The sequence below is a fragment of the Puntigrus tetrazona genome, chromosome 15 (genome assembly GCF_018831695.1).
Source record: "Puntigrus tetrazona isolate hp1 chromosome 15, ASM1883169v1, whole genome shotgun sequence".
In the NCBI taxonomy this organism is placed as follows: domain Eukaryota; kingdom Metazoa; phylum Chordata; class Actinopteri; order Cypriniformes; family Cyprinidae; genus Puntigrus; species Puntigrus tetrazona.
In genome coordinates this window covers 16,336,801-16,358,501 of record NC_056713.1, presented here as the reverse complement: position 1 = coordinate 16,358,501, position 21,701 = coordinate 16,336,801, and the positions used below count along the sequence as shown (strand labels likewise).

General features: G+C 35.5%; 1 long non-coding RNA gene across 2 annotated transcripts; it reads right to left on the bottom strand.

Moving 5' to 3' along the window:
* Positions 1-879: 879 nt before the first annotated feature.
* On the bottom strand, positions 880-21,688 carry LOC122358549. Of its 2 annotated transcripts, none has more exons than XR_006252626.1 (3): positions 21,571-21,688; positions 16,852-17,139; positions 880-4,568 (listed from the first exon to the last, which is right to left on the bottom strand). It is a non-coding gene; the product is annotated as an uncharacterized LOC122358549 (long non-coding RNA). The 2 variants fall into 2 exon arrangements; XR_006252625.1 differs by lacking the exon at positions 880-4,568 and adding an exon at positions 15,772-16,700.
* Between the last annotated feature and the right edge of the window lie 13 nt (positions 21,689-21,701).

Genomic DNA, 21,701 nt, shown 5'->3' with positions numbered 1-21,701 from the left:
GAGTAGGTGTGCTTTTGGATGCTTGGTTTTGAGGCTAAAGAAGCTTAAGAAAGCAGGCGCTGACACAGACACTCGGTTATTGTTGGGGCTCATTTAGAGACGCATCAATCAGCCTTGCGCTGCAGATATAGGCCGTGATTCTGACCATTGGTCTGCTACATCTGAGATTCACCCTCTTCCGCATGCGGTGTTGGGGAACTGACAGGTGATGAACGGACAATTGTACTCACAAAAAGACACGCGCACACTTGCGTATGTCCATAACTGCAGGCGCAAACAATAAAACCGGTCACTTTGCAGCTATTTGTTCATTTTGTGCTTTCGATGTGATTAAAGCTGTTAACTGCTGACAGTCCTAATGCTGAAGGCGCTGCTCAGATATATCGCTCATTGAGAAGCGATGAGAGAATGTTTCCAATTTGCATCGCATTTGTCTATTTAACTTTATATACTTTATTTATGAATTCATGCTATTTTATTTGCATTTTGCAGATATACACGCCATGCATAGCTTTTGAATTCCACCTTTTATGGTATATAAAACAGTTATTTGTTCATTTATAGATATATATTTGTAAGTTGAACACTGTAGCACAAAGTTTACCAGTATGTTAAGTTATGCTCATAGGTGATGTGTGTGTTTGTGTGTGAATAAACGTATGTGTAATTATATATAAATACTATAATTAATACACGCACACATACATATATATTATATTTTTTAAATTATACAATAATAATTTTAATTTATTAACAATTACAATTATTATAAAATGTAAATCCTTTATTTATATTTTATAAATTATATTTTATATTTTATATTTAAATCATTTACATTTATTTTAAATACGTATAATTTGCTTTGTGCATACGCTTAAGATAAGATTGAATGTTTTTTTTTACTCACACAATTAAACAAAGACAAATGCAGTATGCACGCTCTTTAAATCAACACGGTTTAATGAACGTATGGTCCATGATTTGGATAATTAATTTTATGCCGATCCTCAATGTCCCTGTAAGGTGTTTTTACTTGAAAAATGCTGAGAAGTCTAAATGTACCCGCCCATGTTATTCTGGCCAAACAAAAGAGGAAAAGACTTACAATCCATTTGCTCAGATTGCATAGTAAGTGCAATTAATTTCATCCGATTAGTGTGTAATTAACTTGAATCCGTAGACCGCATGAATAACCATAGGTCTCATGGTAACAGGGTTTTTCAGCATAATCTTCAGAAAAGCACCATTTTAGGAGGTGCAATTGAACTAATTTGCATCGCTAAGCCATGTATGTTTTTTTTTGCTGAAGATGCAATCTATAAGGCTTGTAAGATTCGTTAGACATCACTAGTATATTTTCCTTTTCTTCCTTTGTCCGTGCTGTTATCAGAAGTGGAATCTGGGTTATATAGAGTTGACATTAAGTCTCAGGAGCTGTTAAAGGTTACAGGTATTCTGCAATACTAGGAAAACAGAAGAGACATGAAATTCTGCTCTAAACCAGCGTGTTGGATATTTGTCCTCTAATACCTGAGAGCCCAGGGCCAGCAGACCCACAGGTGATGTGCTTCAACGTTATGAGAAAAATAGTGTCAATTTCAAACCAAAATATAAGCAGCAGCCATAACCAGCAAACACATACAGCCTTTGGCTAGAATGTCATTTCCCTCACTGATTACAGGAAATGATTCTCTTAACAATATGTCCGTATGCAAAAGTTCAAGTACATAAATAATAGGGGTAACCTATTATACAACACTCCGGACCGGTCAAATAGACATCTTTTCACAATAACTGCAATAAAAAAAAAACTACAAATGCACATTCTGAGGGCAGAGGCATACTTTGTTCTCAGGTGAGTTCTGAATATGTGAACTTCATCTTTAGTGATGATGTCTGCAATTGGGTCACAGCTCTCCTCACCTGAGGTCCAATCTCATGCATATGCACGAGACCCATTTTCCCATAGTCAAGACCGGGCTGGGGCTCTGCCATTATCACTAGCGTTTACTGCTCCACTATTCACCATCTTTGGGGGTCAACAGATTCCAGTTCTGTAACATTGTATCTAACACTTTTTTGACTTCAAAATAATATCCAAAGGCTTGTTTGAACAGTGATTGTTATGGGGATAACCCCGTAAGATCCCATTAAATGATTACTGTGTGCAAATAGGAAACTGTTTTAACTTCTCCCAGTTATTTCCATTTTTTTAAATGATGGGCATCATTTTTAGAGATAAAATCATTTAAACCATTTAAGCAATAGCACTCTCTGCTGTTATCGTTTACTTCATGTTATTACATTTATTACTGAATGCAACTGTCTACAATGCAAGCAAATCGCTAACATATGTGACTAAATCTATAGCCAATGGCTAGTACATTCTTAGATTTGACTTTAGTATCTTATGGATAAATAAATAATAATGCATATATGGCAATCTCATTGGCCGGCTGTTTTGATCTCAGCGAATCAATTTGAACAGAAAGAGAAAATGTAATTAATATTAATGATTAATGATCCCAGCAACTCAATAATCCATTTTATATTGTTACTAGTAGTATAATTCATATTATTATCATGGTATCAGTATGAATATGTCTAAATGACAAAACATTGTTCATACATTGTTACCAAGTTATAATTACTAAAGATACATCATGACATAATTCTTTATCATAACGTCATATAATGTTGATATTGATATTGACTGGTATTGATAGCGTACTTTCAAATATTTAAAAAGCTTTGCCATTTGACAACCATATTTCAGTATTGAAATTTGTGTTTCTCCCTATTAGCATAGGAATAACGAATAATGTTAATTTCCTATTACTGACTTAAATATTAATTTTTAACATGGCTGACCACGTGAGAGACGCATTTCCTAGTTTGTAGGATCACAGATACGTTTTATCACTGCAAATGAATTTTCACAGACCCTATGCATCGCTGGTTGCTGTTTGGGGTGTTTGCCAAGGCATTGCTATGCAGTTGCTAAGCTGTGCTGAGTAGTTTTTAGTGTTGCTGTTTTGTTGCTTGAGTGTTCTGGTGGTTTTTATCTGGTTACCACAGAAAAAAAGCGTCTGTGATATTCTGATAAGCAAACAGTTTTATGAGACTATTGCCCAGCATGTCCGATCAATTAGAAGAGTAACATAGCATCTCTTATCAACAGGCCCCAAGATTCATGGTATAATTCATGTTCAGGACGAGATGTGAGCCGAAATGCAAACTAACAGCACTTTTGATTGTTGCCTTAGCAAGCAGCAGTAATCAAGTCCTGCAACACCCTGTAACAAATGCAGTGCATTAGAGACAGGCTCAAGTTTTATTTCCACATTCAAAACTGCTTCTTTTGCTTTGGCTTGAGCTTATTAGCATCTCTTGAGAGGAGGTTTCCATAACAACACCGAGACCCTCTTTTCAAAGAAAGTCATTAATTTCTCCAGCAGAGTATGGATCCTTTGTCTCGTAAAACATTCTATCTGCAGACACTAACAAGGATAATGCTGGCAGTCTTCTGCGTTCCTTTCATTCTTGCTTTGCTGGCAGCAGTTTAAAAGAAATGCATAAAAGCATTCTTTATATTTAAGGTCTTGTTTTATTTTAAGTCGTATCAGCCTTTTACAGAGCTCCGTCTCTCACTGGCCAGCATCTTTATACAAACTCCAAGAAAATAATGGAACTGATGGATTTTGCGATGAAAGAACTCTCTAACCTTGTCAGATGACAAAAATACTGCACTCTTTATTGTCGGGGTTTACTGCTCTGTAATTTATAAAGGTTTGTCTTTCTGTTAGTTTCTCGCTCTGGCAAAACAGCAGTTCAAAAATCAACATTTCAGCCCTGGGAGGCTGCCAAGTTTAACGCTGTCAATATGCAGTTAATTCTCTGTTCCTGGAGTCTGTGTGGCCATTTTACCTTACCGGTCCAATTACTCCATCTAGGCATGGACATACAGCGGGGACGGTCCTTATCGGCTGTGGAGGCACCGAGCAGTGGCGTAATGAGTCACACTCAACACCTCATGACTTAGCGATGCTCACTGTGTCATTTTTGTTCCACCTGACTGGACTAATATGCTAGGACTTATACCTACCGGTGCATAGACTGAGGGACTGATGGGAGAAGATGTTGTGAGATTGTATGTAGGTTCACAGATTTGCTCCTGTTTGGTTTAAAAGACATCCGACTGGGGATCGTGAAGCCAATTCCAGATTGAACACAACGAAACTGATCATTACTGACTCCATTAGGCTCAGCTATATGCTGAAGCTGCTTTGAATTGTTTGTTTAGCTCTGTAGTTCAGTCCTCCTCACATACGGTATATGATTAAACAGTGGTAAATATCAAAGATATTTCATCAGCGCTAGAGTCCACATATGGCGGAGATGGGAATCTATACTTCACAGATGCTGAGAGAAAGAGGATCTCAAGGAGAGTAATATTGATTTTTTTGCAGGCTGTGAGACTCCCACAGGTCGCTCCATTTTCACACTTCATCTTCCATCTCCAGCCTCATGTAATCACATATGCTCATCAACAGACCTGGGCTTCTCGACTGAAACACAGAGAGGAAATAATTAACATCAACCACCGACCTTGCAAAATTTATCATCATATAGAGAAATGGTGGAAATTGTCCTGAACCTCTGTAGGATATTTATGTGAGAAATCATATTTATGCATGCAGATGATGAGCCTATAAAAAAAAGAGGCACATTTGATGCATTCGATGTTCTCTTATTGTTTGGAGTCTTGGAACTGGATAAACTTTGGGGTGAGAATAGGCTGTTTTCACATTAAGAAAATGAGGTTCAGAAGGACAATGCAATGTTTTGTGCATTGATGAATATTTTGCAGCAGCACCATGGCAAAATGAATCAGATTTGACTCAGTAATGAATGTGAGTTCTGAGATGGACTAAAAATACAGTGTATTGCAAAATACAATAAAACATTTTTCTATGAAGCTAACCTTGCAGAGTGCATGCAACCACAACAGAATGCAACGGAAATGTCATTTTAGTGAATCATGTTCATATGACAAATTTCCATAAATAAAGATGAGTTAATGGTTTGAATGAACCCTTTAATGAACTGCTAAATTATTATAGTGAACTTCAGTTTTCAGTGAGGTTAGGGTTGAAAAGACTCGTAATTTTTAAATGATTGTTCATGTTATAATGTGACATCCAGTGATTTTTTGTATGCTAATAAATAAATATAGGCTATATGCCAAATACATAAAATGGTAAAAATATTGAGCAATTTACATTTAGACAGAATGTAATCAGTTGTCTATGCTCCGCCAACAAAAATTGTGGTAAAGCCACTGCAAACCATTTCAGCATTGATGACGTTTTGTTATTGAGTGATTAAATGTTTTTGAATGAACTTGTTGAGAGAATGATTTAGTGATTTAGTTTCATATTCAAACATTTCGACTTTTTGAACAAAAGAAAAGATTCTTCACTCATGAACAGTGTTGAGGGTAACGCATAACAAGTAACAAGTTACGATATTATATATGACTTTTTTCAATTAACTAGTAAAGTAATGCATTACTTTCTTAATTTACAAGAAAACGCCGTTTACTTTTTTCCCCATTTACTGCCAAGTCTCCTTTCCCCATGTTGGGAGAAATCGGAAATACAGAGGCGTTGTGTGTGCTGTGAATATGACACTACTGTAGTGCCAGACTAAATGTCAACATGCATTAATTCTTCTCCCAAAAAAGAATAGAATTCAAACCAAGAAACCAATCAAAATGCAATAATTAAATATGTTAAATAACAAAAATGTGTCTAATCCCATTTTATTAAACAATGTCTTGCTGACCTATGATGATCTTCAACTAATAAGCAAAATGTATTTTAGATAAGCTAACAATTGGGATCCTTTTTTTTTTGCTGAAAAGTGTTGAACTTCCTTCTCCTGCATTCTACCGTACACACGTGAATTTACTCTTACTTCAGCCTGAGGTTTATTCGTTACATTTTTTGGTACAAAAGGGCTTTCATTTCTATAAAAATATCATATTATATTAAAAAGAAGCAATAAAGCCCTGCTTTTATTTAAAAAGTAACTTTCCCCAATACTGCTCATGAAGGCAGTTACTTTTCACCATCTACTGAGATAACGATGCAACCTGCAGAAATTGAAAAAAGGAGCAGAAAAGCAAAGCAGAGTAACAAAATATATAACACAAAGACTGTTTAGATCAGAAAAAAACTGTATAGCTATGAAAGTAGATGATGTACACATATAAACAGTGTTCGTGTTGCCATATGTTCGTTTGAAAGATTGTGAAGAGTCACCTGCGACCTCTGTTCATGGTAGCATATGTTTTTATGTAGTCACTGACGCCCACTTACTCTCAAACTCAATGAAGAACGTTTCATAGTATCAAGGTAGGATGCTAATAAAATGTTTAAAAAGGACACGCACTCAATGCTCTCTTCTCTTTTGGATCTTGTGAATCTCTCAGCTCAGGGATATGTCCCGAGGGCGTTTCTATTAAAATAGCATAACATACGATTGCCCATTAGTGACATTGAGTCTGATCAGAAACAAAGCACTGGCATGTGTGTGTATTGCAGAAGGACTGTATTTGCATGCATGTATTCTGCGTAGGTGTGTCTGTGGGCACACAAGTATGTTGTAGTGTTTTTGGCACTCTGTTCTCATCATTTTGAGCCCCAGGGTCCACTTCACTCAAGAGCAGGATTCTGCAAAAACAACCTTGCTTGAGAGCAAAGTACATCTTGCATAAAAGCATGGACCTCCAAATACACACACTTGAGAATGGCAAAACATTACAACACATTATGCACACATTATAATAAATTAAATTCCATAAAGAGCTTCAGACGTACATTTACATTTTAGATAGTTACATTATTTCATGAGCTGTTATTCCATGAGTTGTTTTCCAATCCAGTGAGCTGTGAGCTCAAGAACCAATGCAATTAGAGTTGGTGAAGTAAACTCAAGAACCAGATTAGTCTGATTCATGAATGAATAGAGATCTAGTCCAACTAAATGATCCATTTTCAAGTGGTTTGATTTGTTCGCTTATATTGTTCCCACATGGCACAATATGTTTGAAAGGAGTTTCTTATGCTCACCAAGGCTGCATTTACAGTATTTGATCAAAAAATAATAAACTGTAAAACTTTGAAATAATATTGCAATTTTAAACTTTTTGTATTTTAATATATTTTAAAATATGTAGATTTTCAGCAGCTACTCCAGTGTTCATTTTAATATGCCTACTCGCTGCTAAAGAAACATTTCTTATTAATATCAATTTTAGTGCTGCCTAATATTTTTTAGGTATTTTATGAAATACTTTAAATTCTTTCAGGACCAGAACGTACGAGAGAACATCAATTATTCAAAATATCTATTACAACTTTTATAACACTGTACTTTTTCATTATTTTTTCCTTTATTATGTCACCTTCCATGATAAATGAAATGAATTACAAACACAGAACAAAGACCTTGATGTTGTGGAGAGTTGGAGGAAGAGACAGAAATCGGAGAGCAGAAACTGTCCCATTCCAACCCTGTTCACACAAACAGTCTCCAGGCTCGTGTTGTTTGCAGTAATCAAAGAAGAGCTAGTTCCCCAACACCAGACAACAGGTTCTAAACATCCTCCTCATCTCATACTCAGATAGAAACAAGCTCAGAGCCCGCTGGCTACATTTCATCTTTTTCACACAAGAGCCCTCATATAATAAGATATGCTGTGTCCAGTCATGTAAAATGCATAGTGAGTGCACCATAATACTCTCTGCTGTCCTGCACTGCCGAGTCAGCCTGAAGAGCTTTGAACCCTGAATGAAGACTGACTGAATTAATACTGAAGTCTGAAAGCCAAATGGGTCCAAGAAGCATATGGATATGAACTCTGTTTTTTATGGCTGCAGATGAAGAGGTTGGAGAGTCTTAAACCTTACGCAGCAACTGAGGAGTTTTATGATATCAGAGCACCAATAACATCTGATTTGTATATGGGTTTATTTCACTTTTTATTAAAGATGAAGAGAGTATTTTTTATGTGTACGCTCTCCTAAGAAAGATGTCGAAAAGGGGGAAAATATATAAAATGTCTAAATATAAATTGGAGTTAGTATGTGTGTGTGAAAGAGGGAAACAGATATGTAATATCTAATAGGTATATATATATATATATATATATATATATATATATATATATATATATATATATATATATATATATATCACAAAAATAAAATAAACATTATTACCAAAAACAGTGTAGGCTGAATTCTTGCTTATTATGCTTATTTATTTTATACATATTTTCACTGCATTTTTGTTTTCAAAAAATGTTATATTTACAAAAGCGACACAATATGTTCCCAAAATAATACACAGATAATATATTTGAATATATCTAATATATTACTTTGCCATGAGATTGGATTATTTTTGCCACACTATTCTGCAATTTAATAGTTTCTGAACATTTATTTTACCTATTCAATAATTATGCAATTTCATTCCATTTTTTTTTCATGGAAAGTATATTTATAGATAATCCACTTGGCTCCAAAATCCTATTCGGTTAGAATGGGCATGAAGCCTAATAGTGGTGCAGAAATTACACTCTTCACCTTTAAGGAAGGTCAGAGAAAATACTGCATTATTATTCTATGATGAAAACTTAAAGGAGGAATGGAGTCTGAAACTTCACCTTAGATCACAGCTTCTCCACTATATGCCTCTTTGGCCTTTATGTTAGTCCTCATGGACAGGAAAAACCTCATGACCTTCCTGTCTTTGCGAGTCATAAATATCCAGCTGAAATATGAGTCATTGAATTGTTCATAACCAATGAAGGCCATAAAAACACAACTGAAATATTCATCACTGAAGTAGGACCTACTGAAAAAAAGAGAGTGTGTTCTTCCTAAAAATTTGAATATTTCTCTGCACCTGAACCTTCACACCTGAACTTCTGTAAAATCAGTAATACACAATCTTTTTAATTATGTTTGATTGCAGATTAAAGTGTTAAAATGTTAGAATATCAGTAAATGAAGTACACGTGACACTTGTTATGAGGCAAAAGAAGCCAATTCCCTTCCTCTCAGTGCCTCTGTTTAAGGTGCCAATTTCATACGGAGGGTCTTGGTTTGTGACATTTACAAATCTATTCCAAAAAGGTCACCTTCTTATTAGAGCCTTTTATTAACACTGGAGAAGAATGGCACGGGAAATGTCACACCTTTTATCTATAATTTTATCTATTATTCAAAGCTGCTTTTTGCTTCTGGCACTCAAGGGTTGTGTAGATGTGTGTATTTTTGTGTGTGTGTGTGTGTGTGTGTGTGTGTGTGTGTGTGTGTGTGTGTGTGGGAGGGGGTTTACTTGCACTAGCTATTCTTTGAGGAAATTCTGCCCACAGTAAGCTGAATCTGATAAAAGCATAAAAGCTTATTTTAAAAACCTTATTTGCAAAAAATAAAAATCTACACTAAATAATTTCCTAATAAAAATGCCAAAATGTAAGTGTGAGGTCTAGGAGGAGACATAGTATCATTAGTAGCATTAGTCTATATAATAAACTATTACAAAGAGCTCTGAAATACAAAATTGTGGTCAATCGTGCTATGTAGTGGACTGGTTATAATAAATAATATTATATGTGATTTATCTCACAATGTCTTTTTATATTTTATGTCACTTATATATAACTGCAGGTGTATCTCACAGTTCTTACTTTTTTTTCTTTCTTAATGTAGGTTTATATCTTATATAGGCATGATAATCTTGTATCTTGTCATCTCACAATTGTCAGTCATTTTTTTCTTTCTTATTTTTTTAATTAGTTTATTTTCCAAACTATGACTTTTATCAAACGAAAAAACATTATTACTTTCATTCAGTAGAACTGAAGCTCTAATCAGAAACATGCCATTTATGTTAATTACGATAAACATTCAATGCCAAGTCAGCACCGCGGTAGTAAAGTAAAACACAGGCAATTAACAACTGTAAAGCAAATAGATTTGTCTGTTTGGTCTATATCCGTGCTTTATGTCATGGTTTTATAATATTTTCAAAGAGCAATTAAAGCGCAGAGTAGATTGTCTGATCTAGACTTGTAGAAGTGTTGACACGTCCTATAATGTCCCTAATTGCTTGCTGTCTCTGTCGTTGGGTGTTGGAGAATGTATTGGGAGGGTGTTAGCAGTTTTAAGCAAAGCTTTCCACCACTGTGTCTCAACATGCAGCTTTCCCATTAACATTTCATCTGCATGCATTAAGCAATCAGTTACAGGTCCCCTGCCATGACTGTCAGCCTCATTACGTCGAAATCTTCCCAAGGAGTTCTTCATCCCTGCTCCCAAGAGAGCCCCCGACATCGGAGCAGTAATAATGATTAAACTGCCATCAAATGCCTGGCTGGACTCTCAAGCCCTACACCAGTAAAGCTCACAGAGTGTTCAGCTCTGAGCACTTTTTAGGTGTACTCACGGAAACAAGAAGAGAGAGAGAGAGAGCAAAGATGAATTTAATTTATGTTTCTGTAATAAATGGCTATTTCATGGTTCAAGGGAGGGCTGCTAATGCTGGGACGGGGTCTACTTGAAGAGTGACATTATTTTAATTGCAGTAAAAAAATCCTCTCCAGGACCCATTCGAGTGCATGCTGTCAGGCAGAAAGCGATACAAATAAGGGGGTGAGCAAAGAGGGTGCTTGGGCTCGGTAATGAATGCTTTATGCAGAAGAACTAATGTTCGCTTTGCAAGAAATTTCTAGCTGCTGGGTTCGGAGGGATAATCCTGACAGCAATGAATTTTCCTTTTTAGCTCTTTCCCCTGAAAACAAATGAAGACCTTCCGGGTCATTCTAAACGAATGCTGGCTTTTTGATTTAAAAATGTTTGACCAGTTCAGTTCGATCGCATTTATTGAGTTGATTTTTTTTTCTTCATTGTATTATTTCACAAATTAAGCAATGTTTATAAGATCCAAAACACCAGGAATTGCCGGAAATGCAACGCACTGATCCACACGGATCCACTTGCCCTACACCTAACCCTACCCCTTACACGTAATCACGATTTTTAAGAAAACACCATTTGCTAATTTTATTAAGCCTTTTAAATTGCTGGGACGTTGGCAGTGTCCTCATGAACCAACTTCAAATTCTTATACCTCTGTCATACCCATGTCATTAAATAAAAGTCCCCATAAAACACAAATACCAACACACACACACACACTCACACACACTCACACGGGTTATATTTGGAATTCAGCAACATTTCAACTTAGAATATACTTTTTTCCAACTATGATTCACTGAATACCACATCATTAGGTAAATATTAAACCTTCAAAAATGTAAATGTTCAAATTATTTTTTCAACCCCATAATGGAGAGGAGGCCATACATGGCAGCAATAAAGTACGTTGCACATACTTATGGATTAAAATAAAATACTGAAAAATGATCATTTTCAATCAATGTTATGTAACAGAGTTAAGCTTGACAGTACCCTCCTGACTATATTTCACCTCACAAAATATAAATAAAAGGTATACTTCTAACCATTTATTGCACCGCTATTAAAGAGATCTGAACGATGTAATAATCACACCTGAGCGGAGTATACATTTTTACTAGTGTAGAAGGTTAGTGTGACAGGGTAAGGGACATAACCTTAACGTCTGCTTTTTATAAAATAGCTTTCTTTTTTCAGAAAAACATTTTTCAAGAAGCACAAATAAATGCTTGCATTATTGCCAAAAATCACAGACAGTCAGACACTAAGCACATTATGCAATTTTCAAAGCACAAACTCAGTGAAGTGCATCGGGGACATGACAAAATGCTTAATATGATAATAGAAAAAATACATGCTAGGTTTCGGATATTTTATGTAAAATGTTGAGTCAGCATGGATGTAATCTAATGGATTTGTTGGTGGGGATTGGGGGACTGTTGAATTTGATTAAAAACCAAAAACATTAGTTCGTACCACTTTAATTCATGTACAGTAAATGTAGTGTACCTTTGACCTTTTTTGTCAAACAAATAGCTGAGGGATGCAATATACATAAGGAGATACGGAGGAAAGAACATAATCACTGTCATTTTTCCAATAGCATGGCAGCATTATCTCTTGCAGACAAACCCTCGGTGTAATCCAGTTTATCCAGCACAGCGGTAATACTGGAATTGTTTTCCAGCCATGGACATGGACATCAGCAGGCTGGAGTGATTGTTTGTGTAAGGTTTTGAGTAACCCCTTGTTATGATTGCCTCTGGGCTGACACTGGTGAGGTCCAGATCCAGGCACCTGTCAAAGCATGTCTCAATAGAACCAGCTGTTTAGAGGAAGTGGCCTGTCAAAAAACTAAATCAAACTGCCCTGAAAATGCACTATGATTTGCTCTGTTATCATCATTATTGCATGGACACAGCTCAATTTATAAATCAATAATTTGGTCATGTTGTGAAAGAACCAGTAACAAATTTGAAACTAATAAAAACTAATATTGAAAAAAAAGAAGAAAAATTAAATAAAATAACAAAATATATTTTTAAAAAGTATGTTTTATTTTAGAATTATTTATATAATTTTACAGTCTAAATATTCTATTTTCAATTTTTAGTATCATGCTTTTTTCATTATTTTTTATTTTTTCTTACATTTTGGTATTTTTATATTTTTATCTTACTCTTACATTTTAACTGTAGTGGGCTAACTAAAACAATTTTTTCTTATTCAAGTTGTTTCAGCTTATATTTCTATTTTATTTCAACTTCATTCAATGAGCTGAAACAATTCTCAATAGTTATTGAAAATGATTTTAAAACGTTCATTTAAATTTGTATTTATTTTCGATGTCTCATGTTATTTCAGCTTTATTTCAATTAACGAAAACCATTTTCTTTTTTTGTTTAGTTAACAACGACAACACGATTCAGAAACGTACGGATCTATTGTTTTTGTAATGATCGACCAGAATGACCTGAAGCTGATTTTATCCAGTTAGAGTAAGTAAATAAAATATAACCAAAGCAAAGTCTTTTTTGCCAGGTCTCTAAAATTGTGAAAACAAAATGTTTTGATCGTGGTATTTTCAAAAGGGCTTGACATTTTTAAAGAATAAACTGCAGCCCCTTGACAATGTTGAGAATAATAGAGTCTTGTTTTGATGGCTCAGAAGCGGACCACACAACATTGGGTATTAAGAGGAAGAGCTGCTTCCCAGCAAAACATGTCAATCTGTATAACCGGAGGACAGGAATCCTTGCTGGGCACTCAGAGGAGGGTGGAACGAGTGGTGCTTAGGATTCATTAGCCACAGCTTCAGCAGTAATCACACTAGAATTCTGTCAATTACGCTCATCGTCCAGACCCGGTGTCATCGGCCCATCACACAGGCTATTTTCAGCTCTAGGGGTTCACAGTAAGGAGGACATGTCTCTCTCCGTCCCTCTGTAGTCTAGCTATTTCTGTGCCACGGCTTAGGTAGCCAATCTCAGATTCACAATCACAAATTTGGCTGCTTGATTAGTGCAAAGTGCAACATTGTCTCAGTCAATGGAGTTTTTGATAAGACTTGTCTAATGAATGGAAGACAGAAGGAGTTAAAATACATTTTATATATTACATATTAGCATAGCAACTGGCATGCGCATTACTAATAAATGGACAGCATCTAAAACGCAAACTTTAACAGTTTATTTAGAGACATACAAATGTTTACATACAGTATAATTTGGGTAAAAATATTATATCAAATTAACGCAGTTGCAATTCATTTAAATGTCATGACCTTTGGCGTTTTTATCTCATTTAGAATTAATAGTTTCATTTTGGTCTGGGTGGTCTGCCATGTGATCATCATCTGCATGTAATATTTTACATACTTTCAAGTAGTTATAAGTTCAGGATAGGGGTGGTGCTACAAGCTCAAAAATATATCTATATAACAGTAAAATGTAATTACAAAAGTACTCTCTATTATATTTATTACAATAATTATTTCTGACGTATTTTCTTTGCTGCACTGTGTCTCTAATAATTCACCCATGAAACAGAATGATAATTTAGTGGATTGTGCTTCATTAAATTTTTAGCATTTTAAATTGATTCTAGCCTGGAACAAACAATTCATGATTCAAAATTAATGTTTCAAGATTGATGCATAAAACAAGCAAATTGATCAACCCAGAATAAGTACTGTTTTTAATGTTGTTAATACATCCATATTGTTAGTTTCATTGCATATTCAAACTTATATATATATCCATAACTAATGAGAATAGGCTGGTTTAACAGATTTGACTGTAAAATAAACCACATAAACAATCACTGAAAAGCCTGCACTTTCATAGATCAAAACATTTCATAAGCACTGCTTTATCATAGCAATTCAGTATTGGCCCGCTTATGAATTAATAAGACCCATATCAGTCTTGCAATAAATGCTAACATTCAGCAGCAAGACAATGCACTTAATTTCTTAATACCAGGGGCCAATCATTTGTTACTCTGCGATTGCTCCTATAAAGTTCAAAGCTATTCTGATAGCAGCTGAAGAATAAAGGGAGAAAAGATGTCCATGCAGATGATACAGGCAACAGAAAGCATTCATGTTTTCTGACACCTCCCACTTCTGATTCGCAGCTGTCAGTCTGGAGCCCACCGTTCTCTTATCCTATATCTGCAGATGCGTGTTTGATGTTTGCGCGTAAAGGAGTGGGTGTGTTCCTCCATCTTTATTGTAGAGGAAAACATAGCTCTTTGTACATCAAAAGCCCTGTTCCACTGTTAGCCCACACTCCGCTGACACCGAAAAGCACACAGGAGGAGATGAGAGGAAGAGAAGGAGGAGAGGGGGAAAAACAGGGCCATCAGAACGGATGTGAGGAGCGAGACTGGAGAAGCACCTGAGGGAGGGTGCACATCATTAGAACAATTTACAGTCAGCGTCTGATTTCAAAGGGGCCACTCAAATAAGAGGCGTGCTAAAGCCGGATATACACTTCACTGCTGCATGAGCTACACTGGAAGGGAATTTGCATAGGAAGTAAATGTATAAGTGAAAATGGCAAGTAAATACTAATTTCTAAACTATCATAGAATTGTAGGAGTAAAACAGCTACGCGCTCAAATATAAATCAGTCTGAAAAACATGCAAAATTTACTTCATTACTTTCACAACCCTGCATGATATTAATAATGCACAAATGGCACAGAATCTCATAGCAACAATTTAGAGTTAACAAAGTCAGAAAACAAACATTAGCTTCTTAATATTTTGGGGCTGAAAAAAAACGTTTTACACAGACTGTAAATATTAAGATTTTTTTGGTTTAGTATTTTTTAAACGTTAATTTCATTTCATATATGAAATCATTCCAATTAATTATTTTGATTAGGTTAAAAAAAACTAAAATAATAATAACAATAAAAAATGGCTGCATAACACAATAAAGCACAATGAAAACATGATACATATATATTATTGCCTGACCTAATTTCACATTTGTTTGAATAGCTTGTTACACAATAAATAAAGATGGTTTCAAAGCAGTTTATATTTAATAAACAATATATATATATATATATATATATATATATATATATATATAGTATAAAGAATAAAATATAGTTTAATTTCAATTTTAGCTGTAAACCAGGTCTACAAAAAGCAATTGTGCTATTATTCAGTTTAGTTCAGCTAGTTAATTTAGTTCAGTTAAAATTTAGTTCTCATCCAGCGTTTGTTAAATTAAAACAAATTTGAAACAACTTTCCTGCCAATCAAGTCATCAGATCAACTGACAATGTATTTTTCCCTTACTTAAAAATATATCAGATTACAAAAAATAAAACGAGCTTCACGCCGACATTAAAAAAACAATCTCCACCATGTTTGTGCGGAATTTAATAAATGACCTGAACCACTCAAAGCCACAAGATTTGGAAAAACATCTAGTCATAGTTATGCCATCACTCTTCCATGATCTGTCACGCAAGGTGGCAGATCAATATTAGACAGACTCCCTCTTCTCATCACTCCTGTCACACATCAGTCAAAGCACCTGTGTGAATAACCCACCAAGCAAAAGCTATTAAAACACGACACCCTCCCTCTCGAAGCCACAGGCTGGGAATTTCAGTTATGATGGGGTCCTGACACTTAAAGAGAGAAGGGGATTTGACTCTAGGCTTTGTCCCACCTAATCCCAGATTAATTGCACTCTAAGGCTGTGAGAGGTTTTGATGAATACATGTATCATATCTATGGCAGCTTGGTTTCGTCTCCCTCGTGTGTGCATTTTTTTTTCTTATGGAATACATCATAGCCGCTCATCGAAACAGCTTTGCTGAAATCATGCCGATGGGATTGATGTATTTCTGAATAGGCTTGGGTCTGTTGTTTGGATTGTGCTCTTTCTTTGCCTCCCAGAGTTATTGTGATTGGAAGGTGTTGAAGGGAGATAGGGGTTCATTGACTGGCAGAAGCAGGGTCCTGAAGACTGGCCATGTGGATGCACGGCAAACCCAGATGGAATTGAGCGGCGCCGCTCTCTTTCAGTCATACATCATACAGCTCCATCAAAAGTCTATTTCTCTCAGCTCAGAACAAACATGTCACTGGTCTTCGCAGTACAAAAGAGAGCCCTCCAAAAAAAAAAAAAGAGTCTGTGAATGATCTTGCATTCTCAACTAGAAATTCAATGTCACATTTCGGCATGGAAATGTTGCCACAATAACAGACCGCTGCGTGAAACTGGATGTACCTTAAAGATTCTATGCCAAGAATTTTACTTACTTTTGAAAATCCAGCATGTAGTTCCAGATAAGCACTCGTCATCACAGTTACTCACCCTCTTGCTACTCAAAATCCTTACAGCTAGTTCAGATCCTCCGATTGGCTGAGTGAAATTTCAGAATGACGAGTGACAAGACAGGACGGCACTTTTCACTGTTTGCATCGTGCTTGTATGGGTTTTCTTTTCACTGATTCTTTCTGTGAGGTTTTTCTCTGTACAGTCAGTTCGCAAATGCACCTTGTATGTTGCCATAATCAGCTGGTTCACAAGTCGGTGCCAACACTGGCCTGGGTGTGAAAAAAGAAAAGAGAAAGAACAATGACATATCAAACTGTGAGGGGGAACTATACTCACTAGTCCTTTTTGAAATAACTTTTTTATTAACTATGTCTTATGTAGAGAAATAGTGTAGACACTGGACAGATGCTTATGAACTTCAATTAATATTTCAGCAAATTACATTGATATACCAGTAGACTGTCTTTATGATAAAGTTAATCAGTCAACCAATTCTTCAGAAATTGCTGAATTTTCCACGAACAAAATAAGTGACTGCATGGCTTTATCATTGAATTATTCACTAAACCAAACCTTTATTAAAAAAAAACATTAATTAATTGAACTATTTTTGGCCATTTTAAACCCATCTTTGCAGTTATATCAAAAGAAAACACACACCAAAAAGTATCTATATTTCAGATTATTACAAGAACCAACAATTTGTTATTTGTATAATACAGAACTTATTACCATAGCCCTGTGCTTGCAATAGATATACTGTACATACTGCATCCAGTTAAGTAAAACAAATAGAATTGAGAGATATGAATACTAGCCTATAATATTTAAAAGATCGGGAATACATGCTTTTCTTTTGAAATAGAAGGAAATTGCAAACAGCACTAAAAATAGAAGAGAATAGACATTTAAAAATCCCATATAGCAGAAATGAAGGGAAATCAACACTAAAAGTTGCTATCAAGAAATCGTAATAGAATAAACAGGGAAGGGTGATAAGTGCTTAGAATTCAGTTAAACTTATGAAATTCAATACATTCAGAAGAAGTTACAAATTCTAGATTTAGCCTGGGACACAGGATTAAATAATGCATTATTTCTTACGAGCAGCATATTAAAAGATAAATGAGAACACGTATTAATGAAATGCAATGAAAAAAAATACAGAATGAGTAAAACTTAAGTTAAGCAATATCTAAAACAGGCAGAGAAAGAAAGAAGATTTATATTGCCTGCAATGGTGTCTACCCAGACTCATATGGAACGTGCACAGGCCATCAGGAAATTGTGAATAAAGTTGTTGTTTGACGAGAATATTATGAAAATGAAGCTGTGTGTACTAGGGAGACTGCGTCTGTGCCAGTAATCATGTTTCACTCTCCTTTCAGTTCAGCACTGGAACTGAGGGAAATGGCAGAACTAAATGGATTTGCAAAGACCTTGATAATCAGAAGGCCGTGTTAATGTTTGGCATGGATTTGCACATGGACAAAGTCCCTTTTGTTCTGATGCGCACCAATAGAAAAGGCCGAAGAAAGCACAATGCATGCGAAAAAATTATAGAGACGTTTGGCTGTCACGGAAACATTCATTTAATTACCTAAAACTCACCTTATAAACTACATAAAGGCAGACACTTTATTACAAATGCCACTACCAAAAGGTTACAAAGCCCATTACGTCCAGTTATCAGAATCTTATTCTCCTGTGTGGCTATTACCCAAATTGCCTCTTTTGATAAAAAAATCAAATATCACGTTATCTTTCAGTGGGGGTTAGTATTCTAATTAATATTAATCCATCACAAGCTTATCCTCTCATATAATGCTCTATTTCACGAGGAACATGCAAAACAAAAAAGCCTATCCCTCGAGTATCGTAAAATACAATGGCGATGAACAATTCGTTCCTTGCACAGTGAAACTGCGATGATGTGCTAAACAAAAGGGTTGAGAGAGGCATCATGGGTACGATGAGATTTATGGCAATGCTTATCTTAACTTAATAAAAATGTAAATGATAGCACAAACAGGCCTCCGAATGCTAATACGCTCATTGTTTGGTGTGAAACAGGCTTTTATATTTGAGGCATGGACCATTTGTCTTAAAATTATTATGAAAAATTAAATTAGCACCAATGAACGTACTGGTGATCTAACCCCACTTTGGTAGGAGAATGAGTATCTAGGCTCGCTCCAATTATCCTTGCAAATATAATAAGATAATTGTGGTCTAGTTATTGTACATCTGTCATATATCTGCTCATGTGCAATTTACATGAATTGAGTCTATGCAAATGGAGGCGGTAATGACTTCAGAGACATTGTTATTCCGTAATGTTCGTTTTACAAACCTATTTAGCAATCAAGTGGCCACGACGCACTTTACATATCTGGTGTTAGAAAAAGTCCATACAACATCGTTTGGCAACCTATTCCACCTTCCATGCATTAGACTGCATTCATCAGTGTCATGATCAATTTGCATACAATTTATCTTCCCACGCCCAGTCGAGCACTGTCGCAACACAAAGGACGCACATGCACAGGAAACCTCTGCAACGCTTTCATTCTCATTTCAGGGGGCTTTAATTCAAGACCTCTAAATTGCTTTGCATGTGTGCTGAGGGACAAAAGAGGCTGCCAATGTATATAACATTAGTCATCTGGCCAGGCATCAGATCTCGTTTTCTATCTAAACGCTGTCGAGGGAGTTTTCAGCATATGTTAAATGTTTATGAAGGAATAGTTCATTCTAAATGAAACTGTGCTGAAAATGCACTCACCCTCGGGCCATCCAAGATGTAGATGAGTTTGTTTCTTCATTTTTTTTTGGTTATCGTTTAGCATTGTATCACCAATCTGCAGCAAATAGGTGCATTATAGCTATTATAGCTGATAAAAACAACAACAGTAATCCACAAGTGTAACCAATTGATTAATGTCTTGAGAAGCAAAAACCTGCATGCTTGTAAGAAAGTAATTCATCCAACCAGTTTATAAATGCATCCTCACAGTGTAATCATGGTGCTTGATCTGTGCATATTTTTGTCCTGATTCAGATACCTTTTTCAATGTATAAAGCAATATAATGCATAGGGGAATCATATGTGGCTCTGAAGTAATGGCTTGAAGCTGAAAACATCTTGATGTATTTGTTTATTAAACAGCTTGAAGGATTATTTGTGGATCATTGTGATGTTTTTACCAGGTGATAAAAGTCTTGTCCTGACGGCACCCATTCACCACGGCAAATCCACTGGTAAGCTGGAAAATATAATGCTAGATTTCTCCAAATCTGTTCTGATGTAAAATAAAATCTACATCTTAAATGGCCTTTAGTGAGTAAATGTTTCATTCTTGGGTGAATTATTCCTTAATTGCTGCTGTCTTCAGATTTGGATTAAACAGGTCTTCGTCTATTTCGTGTTTTGCATTTAAATACAGTCATTAAGTTACAACAACAGCGTTTTTCCTTTTCTTCCTACTGATTTTTTTTTTGGCTGCCATTTATTTATTTATTAAATACTATTTTCATTATATAATTGGAAATGTATGTTTAATGCATGCATTTGCATTTGTGTGTGAGTTACACAGACACATGATTTCCATAATCATTAATTTACAACCTCAGATTTATTTCTTTTCTCGCCTCTCTCAGCCACTGTTTATTTATTCATTCATTATTTATTTATTTTGCGTCTGTGTGGGTTTATGAGTGTGTGTGTGTGGGATTTGTGTACACTTGTGCGTATTACAGAGGCACTACACAGGCGGCAGTGTTTTTTAGAGCTGATAAATATGTTGGTACTTTCTTCAGAAGCATGCACTGACTTACACTTTCAAACAACAGACCATAAATCTGATGAGAGGGCTTATTGCTCTATCAACACTTATGTTAACGATTATGAATCGAGCACTCAGCCTAAACTTCATCTGATATGAAGTGATGTGATATGATAATCAACTTGAAAAGAAAAGAATGGAATCTGAAAGAGTGATTCCTTCTCATTATATAGTATATCTATATCAGCGCATCACATTTCAAGCCTCATTAACTGTGAAGGAAAAAAATACTGTTAGACAAGAGTATAATGAAATGTTCTGGATTGAGGACAAACTTTCCTCTTTAATGTCTATGGTGGCTACGGCTCTGCTTTGATATTTCATGCCATGTGATATGTGTTGGATGATGCTGCATGTCTTTACTTATATGTGTATAGATAGATAGATAGTTAGTTAGATAACGTACCTCATGTAAAGGTATATGAACATATAAATATTTAATTACTTGTATCTGAATTAAAGATTTGTCATAATAACAACATTTTCATATTTAAGGATTTTACCTAATTTGCTAATTAGCTTAAAATAAATAACGAACATGTCTGAAATGTAGCCACTCATGGAACTGTAAAACAACAACAATATTCAGTTATATAAAATAATAGCACTAACAAAATACCATCCAGAGCCTCATTAGCAAACAAACAACATGAATCGCTAATTTCCAGATATACAAAATTATAAATTAACCCTCGTCTGACTAAATCTCGCAAACTTTTCATGTACTGTAAATGTTTTTTATTAATATTTTGCATACATAATTACACTGTCAACTCGGGAGGGCGGGGCTCATGTACGATAGTGATGTCACTCCGTAGTTCATTTTTGATTGGTTAAGCCGGTTTTGTTACTCACCCCGTGTTGCACACTCCTCGGTCTCCCCCACAGGTAAGTTTTTTTTTAACGTATTCCTTGAAAGTGCTACTGATGCTCCGGTCCCGAACTCTCTCCCTCCCGGTGTGGTCTGGTCCCTCTCGCTCTCTCTC